Source organism: Ovis canadensis, chromosome 5 (assembly GCF_042477335.2).
Source record: "Ovis canadensis isolate MfBH-ARS-UI-01 breed Bighorn chromosome 5, ARS-UI_OviCan_v2, whole genome shotgun sequence".
Taxonomy (NCBI): domain Eukaryota; kingdom Metazoa; phylum Chordata; class Mammalia; order Artiodactyla; family Bovidae; genus Ovis; species Ovis canadensis.
Window position 1 is genome coordinate 121,896,760 of NC_091249.1, and position 23,735 is coordinate 121,920,494.

Here is a 23,735-nt window from a genome sequence, read left to right on the forward strand (position 1 = left end):
GTCACAGCCAGACTGGATTTCTGGACTGAAATCATCATATTGAAAGATGTGAGCTATTAGAAATGAAGCATTGCTTTCTCTTCATGGAGTAACGGCCTTAAATACTAGCTGGATGATTGTATCCCTCTCTCTGCTATTTAGTCCCCACATTCAGGGGTCAGTTTAGACCTGTGACTTCCCGGAAGCCACTGCACATTTTAAAAGGCACCATTCACAGACGCTCCCCAGGTTTCGGCCCACCATGCGTTGTGTGCAGGCGGAACGACAGCCTCCACCAGGATGTCGGGGCCCCGATCCCCAAGTCTGTGAATACGTGATGCGGCGTGGTAAGCAGGAGTCCAGGTTACAGATGGGATTGTTTGCTAAGCAGCTGACTTTAAAATCAAGAGGTTATCCTGGATTATTCTGGTGAGCCTGATAACAACGTTCCTTCAAACGTGGAAGGAGGAGACAGAAGACTTAGCGTCAGCGTGGAAGGAAGGAAGAGAGACTCAAGTGGCCATCGCCGGCTTTGAAGGCAGACGAGGGCCCGGAGCCAAGGAATGCGGGGAGGCTCTAAGAGCTGAAAAGAGCAATAAGGTGGATTCTCCTTCAGAGTCTCCAGAAAGGACCAGCCCAGCCAATACGGTGATCTAATCCCGGTGAGATCCATGCTGGAATCCTAACTTTGAGAACCGTGAGATAATAAATCTGTGTTGGTTTACGCCACCAAGTTTGCGGTGATTTATTACAGCAGCCATAGGAAGCCAGAGCAGCACTCTTCAGCTTCCAAGGACCAAGCTCTGCCTGTCCACACTTACGCTCCCTTTATCTAGGAAAATAACTCTTCCTGTTCCAGCAGCAAGTGCTTAGCCAGCTGTCCATGCCTTCTGCTTTATGGTTGGACCCCTTGAGACACAAAAGAGAAATTCAGAGGAAGGGGGCTGTCAGCTCTGAGCTCAGAGCTCCAGTCTGGAGTTTAAGCTCATCGAGGTCTGACCAGCAGGTCGAGTGATCCTGGCACATGCCATCCCCTGCCCGCACCCCCGCGGCTCTTGGCTCTTGTCCTGCGCTTGCCTCCCTTGACAGGTGCCAGTCAGCATATATTCTCCAAAGGAGGAAACGGTCTGTTAGCACCACTTCTCAGCTTAATTCAGAAGCCCTTCTCCCTCACAGATTGTAGGCTGAAAAACCTTTGCAGGTTTTTAGGTACAGGCAGCACCTGTGGGTGTGGCAGATGACCTGAAACGAGGCGATTGCTTGGCCAGTGTCCATTTCATCCTCTGTCAACAGGTCCCAAGAGGAGACCAAGCCCCGCGTGAGTCTCTCTGGGAAATAGGTGATTGTTTTATGAGGCTCCTGTTGCAAGCCCCAGGGAACTCGAACGCCAGTCATGGGAAGCCACTTCAGTGGAATGTAACAGACGCACACAGTTCTGGCCTAAAAGCCACGCTCATGGTCTGGGTGTTCAATCAACAGTGCCGAGATCAGATCCAGGCTCAGCTAGTGCTTGATGGGCACCACAGCGTAACAGACCCCGTGTAGGAGCAGTCACCTTATCAATTTTCACAACAGCTGTCCCTTTACTAAGGAGAACACTGTGGTTCACGAGGCTGCATGTCCTCCAGCTCACACAGGCTGGTAGCAGAGCCAGTTTTTGGACCCTCAGCCTTTCGCCGTGGAGGCAATGCTCTTTGCACTCTGCACAGTCCCAGCCTCCCAGCACTTGGACCAGGAGATGGTGGAGCAAACCAGTGCCCCTGCGCGCTGCTCAGCGGCCAGCGGCCCGGGGCGCTGCTTCCCGCCAGGCGCCCGGCGCTCCTGCCGAGGCCGACACAGAGTAAGAGGGGGCTGGTTCAAGCCACGGAAAGGGAAACCCACCCGCAGCAGCCTCGGAGCAGAAAACGTGAAAAGGGGAAGAAGGTAGGATTTTCAAAAGGGAGTCTGGTACTCCGAGTACAACCCCACAGGGACAATCACACGAGTGTTTTTCATTATGGAAACATTATCTAAATAAAAGGGACCAGAATCACAGCATTCGAGAACCAGAGGGGACCCAGACATCATCCGGTCCTATTCCTCACTTCCAAGATGAGGAAACTAGGGTTGAGAAATATGAAGGCTCCTGGCCAGACTCCTACATGAGCCAATCATGCAGGTTGGCTTGCAGCTTCTCATGAGTTAGAACAATGGTTTTATTTATGTACGTTATCTCTCCCAGAGAATGGCCATTTAAAATAAGAGCACTTTATAATATGGCTATATAACTTTCACAGATTTTCATGGAAAAAAATGCCATTTCTTCACAGTAACAGATCCTGTTAAAATGACTAAAAAATGTAACAGAGCTCTAGCGCACTTTTCAGCCTTTTAGTTTAAGACCCAGAGGAGCAAAGAAAAAAGCAAACAGATATGATTTGTCTGCATGAGTGGATCTTTTGATTGTGGCTTTTCTTCAAATAAAACAATTAGGGGAAAATAATGAGTCATATACTTAAAGAGATATTTTTATCTTTCATTGAAACGTAAATCATTTCTGTTAATAATGATAAAATATCAGCTGAGGAAAGCATGAAAATGTTTTTGTTTCCAAAGCAATAGAATGACCAGTAACTTTATCCCCAATGCTTACGCTTGCTACATGTGAATGAACCGGGAGAAAGGAAAGTCACAATAAAAACGGAGCAGCCAATCCTGGCACAGCGTCTACAACAGCTCAGAGCAGCCACCCGTCCTCTTAAGCTGACTGTCGACCCTGATGGAGGACGCTGATGCTTTCCAATAAGAAGCAATAGCAAACCTCTGAGGAATGAAGAGAACTTCACATGGTACACGACACGTGCCGTTAAACACGAACGAAATCTGAGAAAACAGACTACTGAGTGTTCCTACGATTTTTATTTATATGTGCATCAGAAGACTCCATCCTCTTTAGATAAACTGTATCAGTTCAGTTCAGTCACTCAGTCATGTCCAACTCTTTGCAACCCCATGGACTGCAGCACGCCAGGCTTCCTGTCCATCACCATCTCCCAGAGTTCACTCAAACTCATGTGCATCGAGTCCGTGATGCCATCCAGCCATCTCACCCTCTGTTGTCCCCTTCTCCTCCTGTCCCCAATCCCTCCCAGCATCAGAGTCTTTTCCAATGAATCAACTCTTCACATCAGGTAGCCAAAGTATTGGAGTTTCAGCATCAGTCCTTCCAATGAACACCCAGGACTGATTTCCTTTAGGATGGACTGGTTGGACCTCCTTTCAGTCCAAGGGACTCTTAAGAGTCTTCTCCAACACCACAGTTCAAAAGCATCAGTTCTTCAGTACTCAGCTTTCTTGATAGTCCAACTCTCACATCCATACATGACCACTGGAAAAACCATAGCCTTGACTAGATGGACGTTTGTTGGCAAAGTAATGTCTCTGCTTTTGAATATGCTGTCTAGGTTGGTCATAACTTTTCTTCCAAGGAGTAAGCGTCTTTTAATTTCATGGCTGCAGTCACCATCTGCAGTGATTTTGGAGCCCAAGAAAATAAAGCCTCTTCCTGTTCCATTGTCTCCCCATCTATTTGCCATGAACTGATGGGACCAGATGCCATGTTCTTAGTTTTCTGAATGTTGAGTTTTAAACTAGCGTTTTCACTCTCCTCTTTCATTTTCATCGAGAGACTCTTGAGCTCCTCTTCGCTTTCTGCCATCAGGGTCGTATCATCTCCATGTCTGAGGTTATTGATGTTTCTCTCAGAAAACTTGATTCTAGCTTGTGCTTCATCCAGCCTGGCGTTTCACCTGATGTACTCTGCGTGTAAGTTAAATAAGCAGGGTGACAATATACAGCCTTGATGTACTGCTTTCCCAATTTAGAACCAGTTAGTTTTTCCATGTCTGGTTCTAAATGTTGCTTCTTGACCTGCATACAGATTTCTCAGGAGGCAGGTCAGGTGGTCTGGTATTCCCATCTCTTTCAGAATTTTCCATAGTTTGTTGTGATCCACACAGTCAAAGGCTTTAGTGTAGTCAGTGAAGCAGAAGTAGATGTATTTCTGGAATTCTTTTGCTTTTTCATTGATCCAGCGGATGTTGGCAATTTGAGCTGATTCTTCTGCCTTTTCTAAATCCAGCTTGAACATCTGGAAGTTCTTGGTTCATGGAGTATTGATGCCTAGCTTGGAGAATTTTGTGCATTACTTTGCTAGCATGTGAGATGAGTGCAATTGTGCAGTAGTTTGAGCATTCTTTGGCATTGCCTTTCTTTGGGATTGGAATGAAAACTGACTTTTTCCAGTCCTGTGGCCACTGCTGAGTTTTGCCAGTTTTCTGGCATATTGAGTGTAGCACTTTCACAGCATCATCTTTCAGGATTTGAAATAGCTCAGTTGGAATTCCATCACATCTACTAGCTTTTTTCTTAGTGATGCTTCCTAAGGCCCACTTGATTTCCTATTCCAGGATGTCTGGCTCCAAGTGAGTGATCACAACCATCGTGGTTATCTGGGTCATGAAGATCTTTTTTGTACAGTTCTTCTATATATTCTTGCCACCTCTTCTTAATATCTTCTGCTTTTGTTTGGTCCATACCATTTCTGTCCTTCATTGTTCCCACCTTTGCATGAAATGTTCCCCTGGTATCTCTAATTTTCTTGAAAAGATCTCTAGTCTTTCCCATTCTATTGTTTTCCTCTATCTCTTTGCACTGATCACTGAGAAAGACTTTCTTGTCTCTCCTTGCTACTCTTTGGAACTCTGCATTCAGATGGGTATATCTTTCCTTTTCTCCTCTGCCTTTCACTTCTCTTCTTTTCTCAGCTATTTATAAGGCTTCCTCAGACAACCACTTGCATTCTTTTTCCTAGGAGTGGTTTTGACTATGGCCTCCTGTACAATGTTACGAATCTCTATCCATAGTTCTTTAGGCACTCTGTCTATCAGATCTAATCCCTTGGATCTATTTGTCACTTCTACTGTTTAATCATAATGGATTTGATTTAGGTCATATCTAAATCTGAGCTATCAAGGATGGAAATCAGTCCTTTATATTCATTGGAAGGACTGATGCTGAAGCTGAAACTCCAATACTTTGGCCATCTGATGTGAAGAGCTGACTCATTTGAAAAGACCCTGATGCTGGGAAAGATTGAAGACAGGAGGAGAAGAGGACGACAGATGATAAGATGGTTGGATGGCATCACCAACTCAATGGGCATGAGTTTGAGCAAGCTCCAGGAGTTGTTGATGGACAAGGAAGCCTGCTGTGCTACAGCTCATGGGGTCACAAAGAGTCAGACACAACCAAGCGACTGAACTGAACTGAATGGTCCACTGGTTTTCCCTACTTTCTTCAAGCGAAGTCTGAATTTTGCAATAAGGAGTCCATGATCTGAGCCACAGTCAGCTCCCAGGCTTGTTTTTGCTGACTGTATTGAGCTTCTCCATCTCCAGCTGCAAAGAATATAATCAATCTGGTTTCAGTATTAACCATCTGGTGACGTCCATGTGTAGAGTCATCTCATGTTGTTGGAAGCGGGTGTTTGCTATGACCAGTGGTAAAACTCTGTTGACCTTTGGTAAAACTCTGTTAGCCTTTGCCCTGCTTCATTTTTTACTCCAAGGCCAAAGTTGCCTGTTATTCCAGGTATCTCTTGATTTCCTACTTTTGCATTCCAGTCCCCTGTGTTGAAACATTCATCTTTTTGTGGTGTTAGTTCTAGGCGGTCTTGTTAGTCATTAAAGAACCATTGAACTTGAGCTTCTTTGGAGCTAGTGGTTGGGGCCTAGACTTTGTTCTCAATGACTGGACGATAGCACAGTATATCCCCACCGCAGTGTTCACTGTAGCTGGTGGGCTGCACGAGGGAGTGTGTGCACGCAGATGAATATATTGTCTGCATATTCGTACATGATTGCAAACCTGGTAAGGACTCATCTAACTTGAAAGATTAACTAGAAGGCATGCTAGGTGTTTGCAGAATGAGCCCTGAGGATTTGGAGGCTCAGTGATCTAAGGGGAATCAGGAGTGATAGTGCTGAAATTTGATTCCGAGTCAGTCTGTAAGCTAGTAATTTGTTCTCTGCTATTTACAGAAACTGTGTAATTTTTTTTTCACAGTTCCTTCAACATCCTGGTGAGGCTGCTGTTGTTTTCCATCTCATGTAGGAAACAGACTAAATATGGAATGCCGAAGGGGTGCAATTACGTTAAAGAAAAGGGAGGTGGGAAATGATGGCTGAAGATCTCCGTGCTGGAAAGTCCTAGCAGTGCCAGGTCGAGTTCTAATTCTGGGTGAGACGGAGACCTACTTGGCAAGGACCTGTCTTAGTGGCGCCAGCACAGGAGGGCAAAACCTGAAAGTAGCGAGTGGACAAGTTCTCTGGGCAGTTCAGTTCACTTCTTTGATTCTTTTTTTTTTTTGGCTGGCTCTGTTTTTTTGGCTCAAACTTTTGTTTTTATTTTGGCATCACTGACTTCTTAGGGATCTTGAGATGATTCTAAATTTAACAGTAGAGTTTAAGATGTTTAAAGTTTAGTGCAGAAAAAAACACTAGAAATCTCCATAAATAAAATATGGACAAGAAGCGTTCTTCATCCATCGGAAAGGGAAAGCAGATCATGCCTGTATGTGCACCCATAGTCACTGCAAACATTTCCTGCCATGCTAACTGCAGGGTCACAGGCTACAGCTGACAATCACCGAACCAGAAAACATCCCACAACAGCTTTATTGGGAGAGTAGTAATGTAAGCAGGTTGGAAAGGAAATATCAGAAAAATACTAATAAAAACTAATCCAAGTGGTCATCTTTTAATAAAAAATAAACCATGGCATTCTGAATTTGCACCATGGTGGGAATAATGGGAATGCATTTCCCATTAAGAATGTCTGAAAGAGCTGTGTGTATTATAAAAACAGTAATAAAAGATATTTTAGAGAGTCACATTAATTTCATTAAAAAATAGCCTATAATAAACTCACTGATAAAGATAAAGAGAGTCACTTCATAATGATAAAAGTATTAGTTCACCAGGAATATATAACAGTTTAAATTTTTTATTAACTTATTAATGCCATTTCATATTTTTAAGCCCCAAAGTGACAGAATTTTAAGAGGAAATATTCAGGAGAAATGTTCAAGTCTACTCTCTAACTGAGAGATATTTTTAACACCCCTCATAAGAACCAAAAGATCAAGCAGACAAACGTGTAAGAAAATAGAAAAAAATTTAAAATATAGCTAATAAGCTGGAAATAATAAACACTTGCCATTTCCACCCAACAAATATAGATGGCTCACTGTCTTCAAAAACAGGTAAAAGTGTAAAATTAGCCACATACCCGTCTGTCATTTGCTGGCTCTCCGCGCTTAGGGTTTGCTCTCCGTTTCCTCACCTTTAGAAAGATAGCAATAGCAGTCATCTGGTGAGATTATTGGGAGGATTGCTTTGAGCAATGTGTGTCAAGTACCTACTGAGGAAATAGCATCTGTACACCAGCCTAGTACTGCTTCTCCCAAGTTCCAAAGAGGAGACCTTTCCTAAAGCTCTTCTAATGTATCGTGGATTTGTAAAATGACCTTATGTTCAATTTGTCCCTAATTTTAAAGGTTTTATACAATTTTCATGGGTTTTTTTTTTCCTGCTTCTCTCCTATGCTTTACAGTCCAACATTTAATATCAGATACTTAATTCCAAAAGGTTCTGTTCCTGGTGCTTCAGTCATCGCCATTTTCCCATGCTGGGCTTTCCACAGTTGTATTCTATTTTCTGAGCATAACAATGCCAGTTGCTGCTGGATGATAAGTGCACTAAGGTTTTTGAGTAGTTCTAAAATTCAGAAGAAGCCGTTTTATTCAGAGATCGTAAATTCTTCCCCATGTATATTTTCAGTTTTTACGAATTCCCACAGTTGTCAAATCGTGTCCAGGTGGTTTGCTCAAATGCCATCACTTTTCGAAAGTATCCGCAGCAATCACTTGAAGTGCTCTGTCGTTTTGTGTGATGGCTTGCTTGTTTTCAGAGTATGTATTTGACTTAGCCAGAAGATCAACTCCTAGGAAGGCCCACAGTTAACTTCCCGCCTCTTTGTTCCTCCACAATTCTTAGCAAGCATTAACTATGGTCAGTGCTCAATACATATTTGTTGACCAGACGCTTACCAGGTGAGAGAAAGATCAGGGAAGGGGAGGGGGTGAGCGGGAGCAAGAAGGAGGCGTATGAAGGAGGCAGGCTGAAACACACTTCAAAGGCTGGCTGGTTCGGGAAACCCTGCGAGTACAGCGAGTGATGGAGTGCAGATGGGGCGAGGTTGCACACAGGTCCTGATGCTGTTGAGAAGGTACAGTACAAACCAGAGCTGCGAGCAGGCTGATTTCACTTTTCGTTAGTGGTGGCACAGGTTATAAAATATTTATGTTCATATTCTAAATATGTATTCCTGGAGTAAATAAATAATTTACTATTCAAGTTATAAATTATTTACTTAGTTATTCTAAATATATATATATTTGCATTTTGCTGAAAGTAAAACAGGTAGACTGATGGTCTTTAAGTGGTCCTAAAAGAAAAAATACATAAATCAAGACTTAAGCTACAAGAGAAAGTGTTCTATTACAGAGAAAGAAAGAGCAGAGGATAGCCCCCAATACATTGCCTTCTTTGTAGAAAATATTGATTTTATCTGATAACCCCAGTGCCCGATGGGAATTTTATGGATTTTGTTTGAAATTTTTGAGCTGGGCTTCTGGATTAGAAAATTCGATATCACAAAAACTTAAAAAAAAATTCCTTTAATTCCTTAAATCTCACCGTGACTTCAAAGCAATAGGTAAGATCCTGTCCTGGTCGGGTTGGGTGCACCATCTCACGTGTTTTGGGCTGGTTCATTCATTGGAATCACTCTGCCAAAGATTCAGATCCCCAGCAATGACTCGGAGAAAAGCGTCTTCTTGAATAACTTGCTTTCTTCTTAAGCATATTATCTGTTGGTTGGACAAACAGTTCAGACTCATTCTCTTGGCAAGCAGAATTCTGAGTCAGAGTCGTTTGGGGACACATCTGTCCCCAGTATCAAGCATGGAATCATGCCTTCTTGCCTCCCACACGTGGGCCTGAATGCCCTCAGCGTGGCCAGTGGGCGTTACAGTACATGGTGATTAAGGGTGCCGATCTGCTGCACGGGATTCCACCTCAGTCCTTGAGGCAGAGCCTGGACGTCGAGTTAGAAAGGAAGCAGTCCTCCCTGTGTGCTCACAGAGCTTACTTCTCATGGCACGCTGATAAGACCGCAGGCTCTGGAGATCTCCCTGTTTTATCTGGTGATCTTGGGCAAGTTAACGTTATGGGCCTCAGTTTTCTGATCTTAAAAAGGTGGTAGTATTGGGTTGGCCAAAACATTCATTTGAGTTTTTCCATAAGATGTTATGGAAAAACCTGACCACCGTTTTGGTCAATGCAATAATATTACATACCTTATGGGCTTGTTATAAGGAAAGGATGAGTTAAATCACACAAAACACTGGGGTAATGCTTTACATATAGTAAGTGTTTGATGAAGGTCAGTTAGTATCATTGCTATTACTGATACCTAAGAGGGTCATGTATGGATGTGAGAGTTGGACTGTGAAGAAGGCTGAGCACCAAAGAATTGATGCGTTTGAACTGTGCTGTTGGAGAAGACTCTTGAGAGTGCCTCGGACTGCACGGAGATCCAACCAGTCCATTCTGAAGGAGATCAACCCAGGGATTTCTTTGGAAGGAATGATGCTAAAGCTGAAACTCCAGTACTTTGGCCACCTCATGCGAAGAGTTGACTCATTGGAAAAGACTCTGATGCTGGGAGGGATTGGGGGCAGGAGGAGAAGGGAACAACCGAGGATGAGATGGCTGGATGGCATCACTGACTTGATGGACGCGAGTCTGAGTGAACTCCAGGAGTTGGTGATGGACAGGGAGGCCTGGCGTGCTGAGATTCATGGGGTCGCAAAGAGTTGGACATGACTGAGCAACTGAACTGAATTGAACTGAAGAGTTTTCTCCATTAACTTTTGAGTTTTATTTTAAAAAGCAATTTTCCTGATTACTGTTGGTAGCTGGCTGGGTATTCATCATGTACGTGCGCTCAGCTGTGTCTGACTCTTTGTGACCCTGTGGACTGCAGCCCACCAGGCTCCTCCATCCATGGGACTTCCCAGGCAAGAGTGCTGCAGCGGGTTGCCACGCCCTCCTCCAGGGGCTCTTCCCCACCCAGGGATCGAACCTGCGTCTCCTGCATCTCCCGCATCGGCGGGCAGACTTTCACCTCTGAGCCACACGGGAGGCCCCAGTGGGCCATGCCATACGATCAATAAATACTTATCGAATGAATGAATAAGTGGGTGTCTATGAATGAAGAATGAACAAGTGAGCAGATGTCATGGGGCCAGCGCTCTAGCGCAGTGTGAATCCTGAATAGTTAAGAAAGTTTTGTCCCAAACTTGGCTGGAAATTGAAAAGATAGTGTCTGATTTCCCTATGCCATAGGCTAGAAATCTGTAGAAACAGATGCCCTCGTGAAGGAGAAGATCTTGAACTTCTCGATGACCTTCTTACATGACTCTGTTGGGTCTTGCTTGCACGCTTCCTGCCGATGAACCCATATCATGGACGACAGTCTTCGGGTGGCACGGCTGTGGGCAGCAGGACTCTTTCCTGGGCTTGATGGCACTTGCCATTCTCCGGAAGTCTGCAGTCACTGTGGTTTCCAGTCCTTCCCTGGATTATAGCGACATCGCTACCGGGAAATCCCCTGGGACATGGCGTCTGATGAGGCTATAGCTGGTTAGAACTTGTGGCAGTCAGTGAGGGGAAGCAATGGCAGACGGCAATCCTCCTCTCTGAACTTTCTGTAGACAACCCAAGGCCCAGATCTGGGTGCAGCTTAATCCAGTTGTCAGCCTGTGAGTGGGCAGGGGAGGTGCTGCCTGGACCAGGGCCAGTGGAAAAATCTTTGTTATCAGGTGCAGATCATGACGGTAGGGGAGGAGGTAGCCTATCCTGTCAACAGGCAACAGGATCCTCAACTTGAGTGTCAGACGGGAGCACGGAAGTCCCCCCAAAAGAATCTGTCCTGTTAAGACTCAAAAGAGAGGCTTTCTAGTCCTGCTCATCTCTGCCTGGATAAGAAGGGCACTGAGAATAGTATTCCTGAAAGTCATTCTTGGCACTCATCCTCATCCTTTCCTGATACTCACTCTACCCTGGGCCTTGCCAAGTCAGGGTCACTCACCTCACTGCTGGACTATCCCAAAGGGAAAAAGTGATGGACACAATGAAGGAGAGAGAATGAGACTCAGGGGCGCGATGGCGGGGACCTCCACCGTGTGCCACAGTCGACTGTCAAGATGACCAACCTGTCAGAAAACCCTTGTCTCAATTCTTGCTATTTTTACCCATGAAGTTCCTAAGAAGAATTTATGTGCTTCAATACATTATTAGTAGAAATCATTTGTCATGTCACTAAATTATTTGCTATCTATTGGGAGTTCAAAGTTCTCATGGCTTTTTACTTTTTTGCTGCACCATGCAAGTCACAGGGTCATAGTTCTCTGACCAGGGACCGAACCTGGGCTCTGGCACTGGGAGTGAAGAACCCTGCCTCCTGGACCGCCACGGAATCCCCTCCAGGTTCTCACAGCTTTTTGCCACCTTTTCTTGTTTTTCTCTAAAAAAAACTTTGGATCTTTAAGAGTTAAAATGTTAATAGTGCTTTTCTTTAAGATAGTGCATGATTTTTATTTGCTTTTATGTGCTTTTGTGTACTTTCTAAATATCATACAAAGAACCTCCATCACTGTAGTAATCAGAAAAGGCTATTAAAGTCATAATGAGATTGCAAAAGAAAAGCTCACAATGCTTCCCGTGAGGCCGTCTCTGGCTTTCTTCCACGAAAACATTCTCTCTCTGCGTGTGAGTCACCAGAAATTGCTCAATGCTTTGTTGTTCTTGTTGCCTTCACATCTCTTTCACATGGCCTCACCTCATTCATCACCTCTGCTTCTACTCTTAAGATAAGATAGCTCATGGAGGGAGAAAGATGCTGTTTGTCAGTGAACAAGTCCGAAATACGTCTTCCAACTTTGTAGCCTTGATTGCTCCTCTAGACACTCAGCTGTGCTTTTAACCCTCCCCCACCTGCTCAAGGAACATTTCATGGCTGGCCCTGGAGCTGAAGAAGGAGAGCCGGGTGCCTTCCCGCGTCCTCCCCACCTCCACCATCGTCTCTAGTCCGGGTATCAGCGATGCTGCTTCTTCCTCCCGTCACCAAGATGCGCTGGGAACGCTGCTCAGCCACCGCAGCAGTTCAGCCTGGTCTAGCCATTAGCTCGTGGCAACTCATTTCCTGTCTCCCATGTTTATTTCTTAACAATTTGGAAGACAGCCAAGAGGCCTTTTCTCTCCTCCTTACGTTTTTCTGTTTCCACTGCTGACTCACATCTGGGCTGTGAGTTGCTTGGGGAGAGTTGCTGGCCTAGTAAGCAACTTGTCTGCCTTCTCCACCCCTGAGTCTCCCTTTGGGAATTGATCCTTGGCTTTACTGAACGTGGTCCCCCACTATATGGAGCACCTGAGTGTGGCTGGGGCTTCACCAGACCTGATTCTTCTCTCTCCCATCCTTTCTTCCTCTTCACCTTTTGGAAAGAGAACCTTGCTACACCCTTTCTCATTGCAGAACATTCACAGTGAGATTGCTGGAAAGAGATTTCAGTCAGTCTCCTAGGAAGGAGACGGACAACAGCTGCCCATTTAGAAAGGGAAAAGTTATGTGCATTAGAGACTCAGATATTCCATGCTGCAGCTCCTGAAAACCCCACTGAGAGGACTGTCCTGATTCTGTTTAATCAGTGCCTTTTCTCCTATTAGATGTGGCATGATCGGTGGAGAGGCATCGAGCGTTCTCTCTGCGGGAACACCTTCTCCTTGTGCAACTACCTGGCTAGACTCTACCCATCCTTCAAGATTCAGTTCAAATACCTATCTTCTTGAGAATTACTTTTTCCTGCCTTAACTCCAGTAAAGACTTTTCTCCACGGCCCACTCCTCTTTAGCTCCAAACGTACAACACCCTCTTTGCCACAGTCCTCACTGAGTCGTGAGCACATTCAGGAAACGTGTTGCGTCTTCCTTTCCTTCTCATCCTTGATATCTAGCATGAGCGTGGAGCACCTAGCTGTTTAGAGCAGTAGAGTCAGCAAGTGTGGGCTGGGTGGGTAAAGTTTTGTGGCTCTGATCACTCTGTTGAAGTGTCAAAGACAGAACCCAGGGCAGCGGAGAAGGCCACACTGTCTCACAAGAATTCCTCACTTGATTCACGTTCCCAGTTACCCAGTTACATCTCTTCCTTACTGGACAGACGAGCTGCCAATAGGAACAAGTTTTCCTGAAAGCAAAGTCCCTGCCCGGCCTCGGGGCTCCACAGCAAGGTCCTCATCCTGGAAAGGGCTGCACCGCGCTCTGTTCTTCATGCCAATGGTCAGCCCTTAGCTGTCTGATGCGGCTTTCATTTCGGCTGCCTTTCTGATTCTTCTAGTGTTGGCACGAGATGAGTGGGTAAGAGAAAAGTCTCTCATGTTCCACGGCAGCTTGGCAGTCACCCTCAGCTCAGGAAATCCGGAGACCATCCCAGCTCTGTCTGTGCCGTGGCCTAGCTCCAAGTGTTTTAGTCTAAAAACTGAGCTCCGTCCCTGTCTGAGTCAACACAGGCACTTTGCTCACACTCTCTTGTCGGCTTTGCAGAGAGTGTGTCCCAGAGTAGGAACGCCAGCTCTCTACGGTCTCCCTGAGATCATCATCGTGTTTTTCAAAGGAAGACGTAACAGCCAGCAAAGGCCAGCGATTGCCCAAGGACAGACAGCACCTAGTAGTAAAAACGGGAGCAAAACTAGAGGCCGGGCCTCCTGACCCCCATTGAGGGCTTGATCTGGACGCCCTGGGCTGAATGTTCTAGCCTGTAGGAGTGTTCATGGCTGAGCGTGGAGTGGGAAAGAAGAGTAAGCTTCCCCACTACCCAGATGGAGGTGGAGACAGGGAGAATTCCACAAACACTAGCATCTGACCTTGGGCAGCTATGGCGTCTCTCTGGACCTTGGTTTCCTTGTCTTTTAAGTGGGGATGATAACAGCCACCCTACCGACTGTTTGGAAGGTGAGGTGACATCATGTCAAACAGGGCCTGACACAGTGCCAGCTCGGGGCCGACGCCCAGTGAGCACAGCCTGGCACAGTGCCGGTTCTGGGATAACGCTCAGTGACCATCTCTGCTCCCCTTCCAGCTCCAGAGAGCTTCCCGGGGGCAAGCGAGACCACAGCCCATTGGCTTCCAAGCAGCGGCTCAGGACACGTGTGTGAAGGGCTGGAGAAAAATCCAGTGTGTGTGAAGGCAGCCACATTCCCGGAAAGCCTGCTTATTAGCACTGTTTACTCATCGCCCTTCTCCTCCTCCTCTCCCCCAGCAAAACACCAGGATCTGACTTGAGGTCCCACCCTGGGAAGGCAGGACCTCGCGTGGGTTTCAGTGGGGCTGCCTCGTGCATAATCCATCCTGGCCTCCAAAGGGGGCCTGGCCGGCTGCCTGCTCTCTGCCTCCCTCTGTATCTCCCATCATTATCCATAAAAGCCTTCATTATAGTTTGGGTCCCCTTTATTGTGCATATAAATAAAATCTGACAAAATTGTAAGTAAATCCTTTAGTGGTAAAAGCTGAGAGGAGAGGGCAAAAATTAATTTTATGCATGAAGAATCTCATTAAGCAGCTTCACGGAAATAAAAGGAACTGGCATCGGAGACTGGGGGGGTGCAGGCTTCTCCAGAGCACGGGTCCCATGGCCTTGGCGGGGAGGTGTGGTGGGTGGGGGTAGTGGGTAGAGGGGGCAACATGCTCCCGCAGCCCTGGTGGCACCAAGGATCACGCTTGGCACCAGAGACAAGCCTTCAGGAAAGGCGCTGGTTTGGGTTTCAGAGGCAGGCAAAGCCTAGCCCAAGGCCCTGAGAAAAGATGGCCACAGCCGGCCCGAGCTCCTCGGATCCTCTCTGCACCGCTTTGCTCTTGCTCACTCGCTCAAGGTGTGCGACTCTCTGCGACCCCAGGAACTGCAGCACGCCAGACTTCCTGTCCTTCACCATCTTCCAGAATTTTCCCAGACTCATGTCCATTGAGTCAGTGGTGCCATCCAACCATCTCCTCCTCTGCCCAGTGCCAGTCTTAACTCCTGTGTGATGAAGGATGGGGCGTAGCAGGTCCAGGATCCATCTGCTACGGAAAAGAAATATACGGTGAGTTCCACTGCTCTGCCAGTGAGGCCCAAGCACCAGGGGCTAACTCCAAAGTCGTGCTCAACTGATGGATATTATGCATTTTTTCACTGCAATTTTTCTGATTTTGATCCATATTCTGTGGAATCAATGATCCATTTAAAGGGGTTTGTTTCCCCTCCTGAAAAAGGAGCTGTTGACATAAAGACAAAAGCAGTGGGTTCCGTTCATCTCCTTCCACAGCTTTCTGCTTTGAGCCATTGTATGTTCTAGTCCATGCTGTTCATCAACACAAGATGAGTCTGCTTTAGATGTAAAATAACTCTTAGCTGTTTGTGATTTCAGTGAGCAAGGACCATTTCAGGCTTGAGTCACTTATTGCTGAGTTTTGATTGGTTGACCATGTGCGTAAATGCAACAGATTTTAACACACAGTGCAGCCTCAAGCCCAAGCGGGAGTCAGGATTGCCGGGAGAAATATCAATAACCTCAGATGTGCAGATGACACCACCTTTACGGCAAAAAGTGAAGAAGAACTAAAGAGCCTCTTGATGACAGTGGAAGAGAAGAATTAAAAAACTGGCTTAACACTCAATATTCAAAAATCAAAGATCATGGCATCCGGTCCCATCACTTCATGGCAAATAGATGGGGAAACAATGGAAACAGTGACAGACTTTATTTTGGGGGTCTCCAAAATCACTGCAGGTGGGGACTGCAGCCAAGAAATTAAAAGACGCTTACTCCTTGGAAGGAAGGTTATGACCAACCTAGAAGCATATTTAAAAGCAGAGACATTACTTTACCAACAAAGGTCCATCTAGTCAAGGCTATGGTTTTTATAATTGTCAAGTTTCAGTTAGGTTCAGTTCAGTCGCTCAGTCATGTCCAACTCTTTGTGACCCTGTGGACTGCAGCACGCCAGGCCTCCATGTCCATCACCAACTCCCAGAGTCCACCCAAACTCATGTCCATTGAGTCGGTGATGCCATCCAGCCATCTCATCCTCTGTCAACCCCTTCTCCTCCTGCCCTCAATCTTTCCCAGCATCAGGGTCTTTTCCAAAGAGACAGTTCTTTGCATCAAGTGGCCAAAGTATTGGAGTTTCAGCTTCAACATCAGTACTTCCATTGAACACCAACACCACACTTCAAAATCATCAATTCTTTGGCACTCAGCTTTCTTCACAGTCCAACTCTCACATCCATACATGACTACTGGAAAAACCGTAGCCTTGACTAGACAGACCTTTGTTGGCAAAGTAATGTCTCTGCTTTTAGTATGCTGTCTAGGTTGGTCATAACTTTCCTTCCAAGGAGCAAGTGTCTTTTAATTTCATGGCTGCAGCCACCATCTTCAGTGATTTTGGAGCCCCCCCCCAATATAGTCAGCCACGGTTTCCACTGTTTCCCCATCTATTTGCCATGAAGTGATGGGATCAGATGCCATGATCTTCGTTTTCTGAATGTTGAGCTTTAAGCCAACTTTTTCACTCTTCTCTTTCACTTTCATCAAGAGGCTCTTTAGTTCTTCTTCACTTTCTGCCATAAGGGTGATGTCATCTGCATATCTGAGGTTATTGATATTTCTCCTGGCAATCTTGATTTCAACTTATTCTTTATCCAGTCCAGCATTTCTCATGATGTACTCTGCATATAAGTTAAATAAGCAGGGTGAAAATATACAGCCTTGACGTACTCCTTTTCCTATTTGGGACCAGCCTGTTGTTCCATGTCCAGTTCTAACTGCTGCTTCTTGACCTGCATAGAGATTTCTCAGGAGGCAGGTCAGGTGGTGTGGTATTCCCATCTCTTTCAGAATTTTCCACAGTTTGTTGTGATCCACACAGTCAAAGGCTTTGGTATAGTCAGTAAAGCAGAAATAGATGTTTTTTTGGAATTCTCTTGCTTTTTCCCTGATCCAGCGGATGTTGGCAATTTGATCTCTGTTTCCTCTGCCTTTTCTAAAAGCAGTTTGAACATCTGGAAGTTCACAGTTCACGTACTGTTGAAGCCCAGCTTGGAGAATTTTGAGCATTACTTTACTAAACTGTGAGATGAGTGCAATTGTGTGGTAGTTTGAGCATTCTTTGGCATTGCCTTTCTTTGGGATTGGAATGAAAACTGACTTTTTCCAGTCCTGTGGCTACTGCTGAGTTTTCCAAATTTGCTGACATATTGAGTGCAGCACTTTCACAGCATCATCTGAAGGATTTGAAATAGCTCAGCTGGAATCCTATCACTTCCACTAGCTTTGTTTATAGTGATGCTTCCTGAGGCCCACTTGACTTCAAGTATAGATGTGAGAACTGGACATAAAGAAGGTTGAGCAACAAGAATTGATGCTTTTGAACTGTGGTGTTGGAGAAGACTCTTGAGTGCCTCTTGGATTGCAAGGAGATACAACCAGTCCATCCTAAAGGAAATCAATCCTGAATATCCATTGAAAGGACTGATGCTGAAGCTGAAGCTCCAATACTTTGGCCACCTGATGCGAAGAACAGACTTATTAGAAAAGACCCTGATGCTGGGAAAGACTGAAGGCAGGACAAGAAGGGGATGGCAGAGGAGGAGATGGTTGGATGGCATCACCGACCTGATGCACATGAGTTTGAGCAAGCTCTGGGAGATGGTGAAGGACAGGGAAACCTAGCGTGCCGCAGCCACAGGGTTGCAACGAGTCAGACGTGACTGAGCGATGGAGCAGCAGCCTGAAGAAAAGATCAGGTTTTGAGAAAATACTGTTTTCCTATTTTCCAGCGTGGTGTTCATCTCATAAAGAATAGGCAATCAGAAATAATGGGGGCTGTATTGGGTATCAGAGAAAACAAGCAATAGCAACAATAACAAAGACAGAAGGAGAGAGCACCCTTCAATAACAGTCCCTTATTGATGCTAAACTGTTCCAGAGAAACTCCATCTGTAAACCTCTGAAACGTACTGAGAAGACACTCAACATTCTGCCACTTGCCTCTCTGGCTTCAACAGGACAGAAATAGTATTTGGATAATGTCAGTGGGGAATTGAATTCAGAAGCAGCAGAAAGTTCAGGTTGAGTTCGAATCCCAGTTCCATCTCTTAGCCAGTCTGAGACCTTGTGTGACACAGGTAATCTTTCTGGGCCTCCATCTCCCCCACATTCTTTTGAGGATTGTAGAAAGCTCAGCAGCCTGTTCTAGCAGAGGCGCTCCATAAATGACAGCTCTTCCCAGTCTCAGGGAGCTGAGACTGGATGTATAAGGGGAACCAGATTGTAATCTCTGGGTCTTTTCCAACCACTTGCATCTGACTACTCCTTCATCTCACTGCATAGCTTCTGTTCCATATGTCATGCCTTCACTTTGATGAAAGTACCACAGATTAGAATAAAGAGCAAATACATTTTTTGAAATGTCAGCCCCAGAGCATTGTTTGGATATGGCTTCCAAGTTCCTTTCCAGATTGTTTTCAAAGAATTCAATTTTCTTTCTTAACTATGCTTGCTGATCAAGGCACCTGCTTCATTGGTTGGGAATGCCTTTGGCTTTATAAAACTCTTTCTTCAGCATAAGCCCCCACTTAATTGCCTCGTTCTCCATTGCTGGGTTTGCCTTTTGTTTTGTCTGTGAGCAAAAAAGGTATTATTTTAGCTATTAATACCTCATTTAAAATAAAAAAAGACTTGTAAAATCTAACTAACTCTCATGCCTACAACTTATTAGAGAAATGTCCACGACATTCTGTGTAAGTCATTTGCTGCTTTTTATGCTTGAACGCGGGCTTAACACTCTGAAAAATGGTTTCTTCCTAGGTCCTTTTTCATGCTTGTCTACCTCATTAAAACATTGCTTGACAAAGGTGAAAGAAACTTCAGGGTTTTCCAAACAAGCTGTACATCCTACCTTTTGTAGGGAGTTAGGAAAAAAAAAAACAAAAAACAAAAAACAAACCAGCATCTTGGAACTCACCAGGACCCAGTATAGCTTGGGAATTTCTTAAATTACCCATGTGCAACTGTTTCATGAATTTGTATTTGGAGAACATTGAGCTAGTCCAAACCCCACATTTCATAGTTAAGGGAATTAAGAGACAAAAGAGTAAAAGCAACTGTCAAGGTGGCTCAGCTGGATAGCGGCAGAACAGAGGCCTCTGCCTCCCAGGGCCATTCTGAATCCCACTTACATATGGCTCCTTGAAACAGTTGGTTTTGATACTATTATCTCTGGGAATTTTAAAATGATTTCTTTAACATGTGACTGAAAATGTAGACTCCAATGCTTATTTTAAATCATAGAAAAGAACATTGCAATATCATAATGCCAAAAAAAAAAAAAAAACCAGGTCACTGCGTAATATGCTTCCAAAAGAACCCAAGAGATTCTCAAGAGAAAATGGACAAGACCGGAAATTCCTTGAATGCACCTCACTTATCCGACTGGCTCACTGGGCCTTGAGATGACCAGCCAAGCTATCTCTGCTCGTCTAACCACCGCTGGTCCCAGTACCGTGGGCCCTGTGCTGTGCGTGGTCACCCTGGGACACGCTGGTTGAGCCGAGGCGGAACAAGACGCCCTCGCACAGATCTTTCCGACACCAGGTCACGGCAGGTGGTGGAATCCGGCCGCTGCTGCCGCCGCAGTGCCCATGCCTGCCGCCTGCTCCGCAGGCTGGGTCTGGAGAAGCAGCTGCGACGGGCGGCGCGCCGAGCCTTCCCGCGCGGGCCGCGCAGCTGGCCTCAGGGCCGGCGGTAACTGCAGACCCTGCCCGCGGACTCTGCACGCTCTCTGGGTGGGCGGCAGCCCTCTCTGCTCCTCTCTGGTTTGCTTTAGCTCTCTTTTCCCGTCACCGTTTCGGAAATTAATCCCTTTGTACGTTTTCAAAGTTTGAATGTCTTGAGTTCCCCCGAGGACGTTTAATGTAAAGACAGTTTGTTTATACATAAGGCCGTGTTAAATTCTCAGCCTCCACTTCCTCAGGGGCAAAATGGAGAGCTTAAGCATGAGCGAGGTATTTGGTCACCAATACAAGTCACTAATATTAACCCGACAACTGCTGAGGGAATCCGGGTTATTCCTAATGATTAATAATCACTCCTAATTAAATCGACAATTTTGATACAGACGTGTTTTTCTTATGAAAGATTCCAAATCCCTCTACCATATTCAAAAACAAGTATGCTCAGCTTGCAGAATTTGCAGCTTTTAAATCTATGTTCCAAAAGCATCCCATGTTAGAAGAGTATATTTCTTCAGTGTATTTATCACAATGTGTTGTAACTGGTCGTTTCTAGGCCCTTCTCTTTACCAGGTTTTGAACTCCTCGAGGCCAAATGCCATGATGTACTCATCTCTGCGTCCTTGAGAGCCTAATGCAGTGCCTGGCCCGTGATGGCTGTTCAGGAAATGCTTGCTGACTGAGTGAAGAAAAGGTCTCAGGCGTAAGAAGACAATGAGAGTCGGGGCAGCCAGCACAAAACTCCTAGTCTGAACATCGCTCTCTGTCTTTGAGTTTCAGGTTCCGAGTTTCAGGTTCCAATTTACAGAGGAATGATCATCAGTTTTGTCCTCTTCCTGTCTGCCTTGTAACTCACACTGCTGTGGGTTAGAAACCTTGGCAGGGATGAGGCAAGAAGCCATTCTGTCAAACTTGGCAACTTGCTATAAATTTGAAAAACAGGTCTATTCAGTTTAAAAAAAAAAAAAAGAAAAAAAAAAAAGAGGCAATCTGGGCTTCCTCGTCTCTTCACTGGAGTCAGAGAGTTACAACATTTTTTTCAGGCTTCATTATCCTCCCCTCTGTTATAAGAGAATAGGGAAATCAACTTCGATGGGGATGTATTTTAAGCTGGTGCTCTACAGCAATGTGGCCATTTGCTGCAGAGGAAATGGTTTACAAAAAAACCCTCTGTAGAGTTTAGACACACTTCATGGACTTTTCGGTTTAATGGTGGCTCCTGTGAAGGCACAGCTGATCTATGCATTCATCCAACAAATAATTGTTAAGGATCCAGTAAATGAAGCCAAGACTTTTCTTTACAGTTAGTTTTGGAGATAAAGCATGAGGTAAGCAGAAAAAGCTTCCTGGTCTTTGGAGCATTAGCAGATATTTAATTCTCCTTTGCCATTATAGAGTCAGCAGCTGTTGCAGATCAGCTTCTAGAATCCCTCAGGAGTCTCGTCTTCAGGCCCTGGCAGGTAGGCGTAGGCTGCCTCGAAGATTCCAGGGGAGAAAAAGCAGGGGTCGCCTGCTGTACCTCACCAGCTCCACCCTAAATGCATTCCTGCTCATCTTGCTGACTGTGAAACTGAACTCAGATAGAGCCTGCCCACTTTGATTTGCTCTTTTCTCTTAATGATTTTTCCAAAAGGTAACAGGAGAATAGAAAATAAAGGAGCAAAAGAAGATTCACCCGAAGTAGTTTTTAAGCGATTCATCTGGAAAGCTTATGCACAGCTGCCTGTGTGTCTGGAGGCCATTGCCAGTTCCTGGAAGGATAATATCCCCACTTCCTATTCGCTGCATTTATCTTCTCTGCTTGGCAGGAGAAAACCATTCTGCTTTGCCTTGCAGGAGATCAGGGACCAATTTTCATCTCACCTGCTTTCATTCGAGCTCATACCACCACCTAGTAGGGCGCTGGGCATGTAGGGTTCAGTAAATATTTATATGCTTTACTCAGTGGTGCTATTTTCCTATGTACCAGTGAAAACAAGACAAAGTCGCTTGAGTCCAAGAGCTCTGCAGTAGTGGCGAGGAGGACTCTAGGCATCTTTAGCAGAGCAGCTCACCGCACCAGGCCAGAGTCACCTTTTCACAGTGAGTGTGACTCTTTCTAACCCCCAAATCGATACTGTTGCCCTGATGTTTACCATTCCCGGATGACTTCTTGTGGAGCTTTGTAAAGAGCAGAATGACTCACTGGGCTCTGTCCTGACACTATGTGACCTCAGAAAAATTACTTACCTTGGTTGGACATTTCTTTCTTTATCTGTGCAACTTGGAACAGATCGTCTCTAAGAATAGAATGGGTGAGGATTTCTCTTGGTGCCAATACCACTCTGTTGGCAGGTCCTGTCTGGAGCATGGTACTTTTAAAAGTTGGGAGGCCACACTTTGGCTCAGAAAATGAATACGATGTCTGTTGTCTGGGTGGAAGGATGAGTTTGCAAGTTGAGGGCTGTGTGTACACCAGCTGTGTTCTTCCTAGGTGTGTGGCCATGGACAGATTACTAAATTGATTTTCTCATCTGTGAATGAGTATAACATTAATATCTACTTTGCAAAGTTGAAATGAGAATTAAATATGATGACTCATACACAGCACTTAGTACAGTGACTGGATCATGGTATACACCCAGTAAATGTTACCTAATATCATTTTTGTTGCTGTTAATGTTACATTTCAAGTATGTATGCCTAAGATCTCTTTCTCAAGTAGCTCAGTGGTAAAGAGTCCGCCTGCCAAGCAGAAAATGTGGGCTCGATCTCTGGGTTGGGAAGGTCCTCTGCAGAAGGAAGTGGCAAACAACTCCCGTATTCTTGCCTGGGAAATCCCAAGGACAGAGGGCTATAGTCCATGTGTCGCAAAAGACATGACTGGGCGTGATTAGCAACTAAAACAAACAACATACAAAACATCTCTTTCAGCTCTGATATTTAATTACACTTGATGAAAAGCCGTGGGTCAGCCTGGTCTTCCCTGGTGGTTGAGACTGTAAGGAATCCGCCTGCGATGTAGGAAACTCAGGTTCAGTCTCTGGGCTGGGAAGATCTCCTGGAGAAGGGGAATGGCTACCCATCCCTGTATTCTTACCTGGAGAATCCCGTGGACAGAGGAGTCTAGTGGGCTGCCGTCCACGGGGTCTCAAAGAGTTGAACAGGACTGAAGTGACCTAGCAGCTGTTAGAGCAGCCTGAGGGCGTGCATTGAAATATTTGATTTTGGATAATCTGTTAAGTGTCATTAGTGGTTTGACACTGGGTGTCGGGAGCAATCTTTCTGCATAGGAGGCTTACAGAAGTAAATGCTGTCTCTATATCAAGTGGACTTCCAGGTAATGATTAATGCAGCTAGGATGCAGTCTTCTTTGTGCTTTTCATTTATTTATGAATTCTATAGTTAGCCCATCCTAAAGGAGATCAGTCCTGAGTGTTCATCGGAAGGACTGATGTTGAAGCTGAAACTCCAGTACTTCGGCCACCTCATGCGAAGAGCTGACTCATTTGAAAAGACCCTGATGCTGGGAAAGATTGAGGGCAGGAGGAGAAGGGGACGACAGAGGATGAGATGGTTGGATGGCTTCACAGACTCAATGGACGTGAGTTTGGGTGAACTCCGGGAGTTGGTGATGGACAGGGAGGCCTGGCATGCTGCGGCCCACAGAGTCGCAAAGAGTCGGACACGCCTGAGCGCCTGAACTGAACTGATGGTGAGTTAGAGACACTATTGTAGGTGCTGGAGTTCAGTTCAGTTCAGTCGCTCAGTCGTGTCCAGGCGCTGGA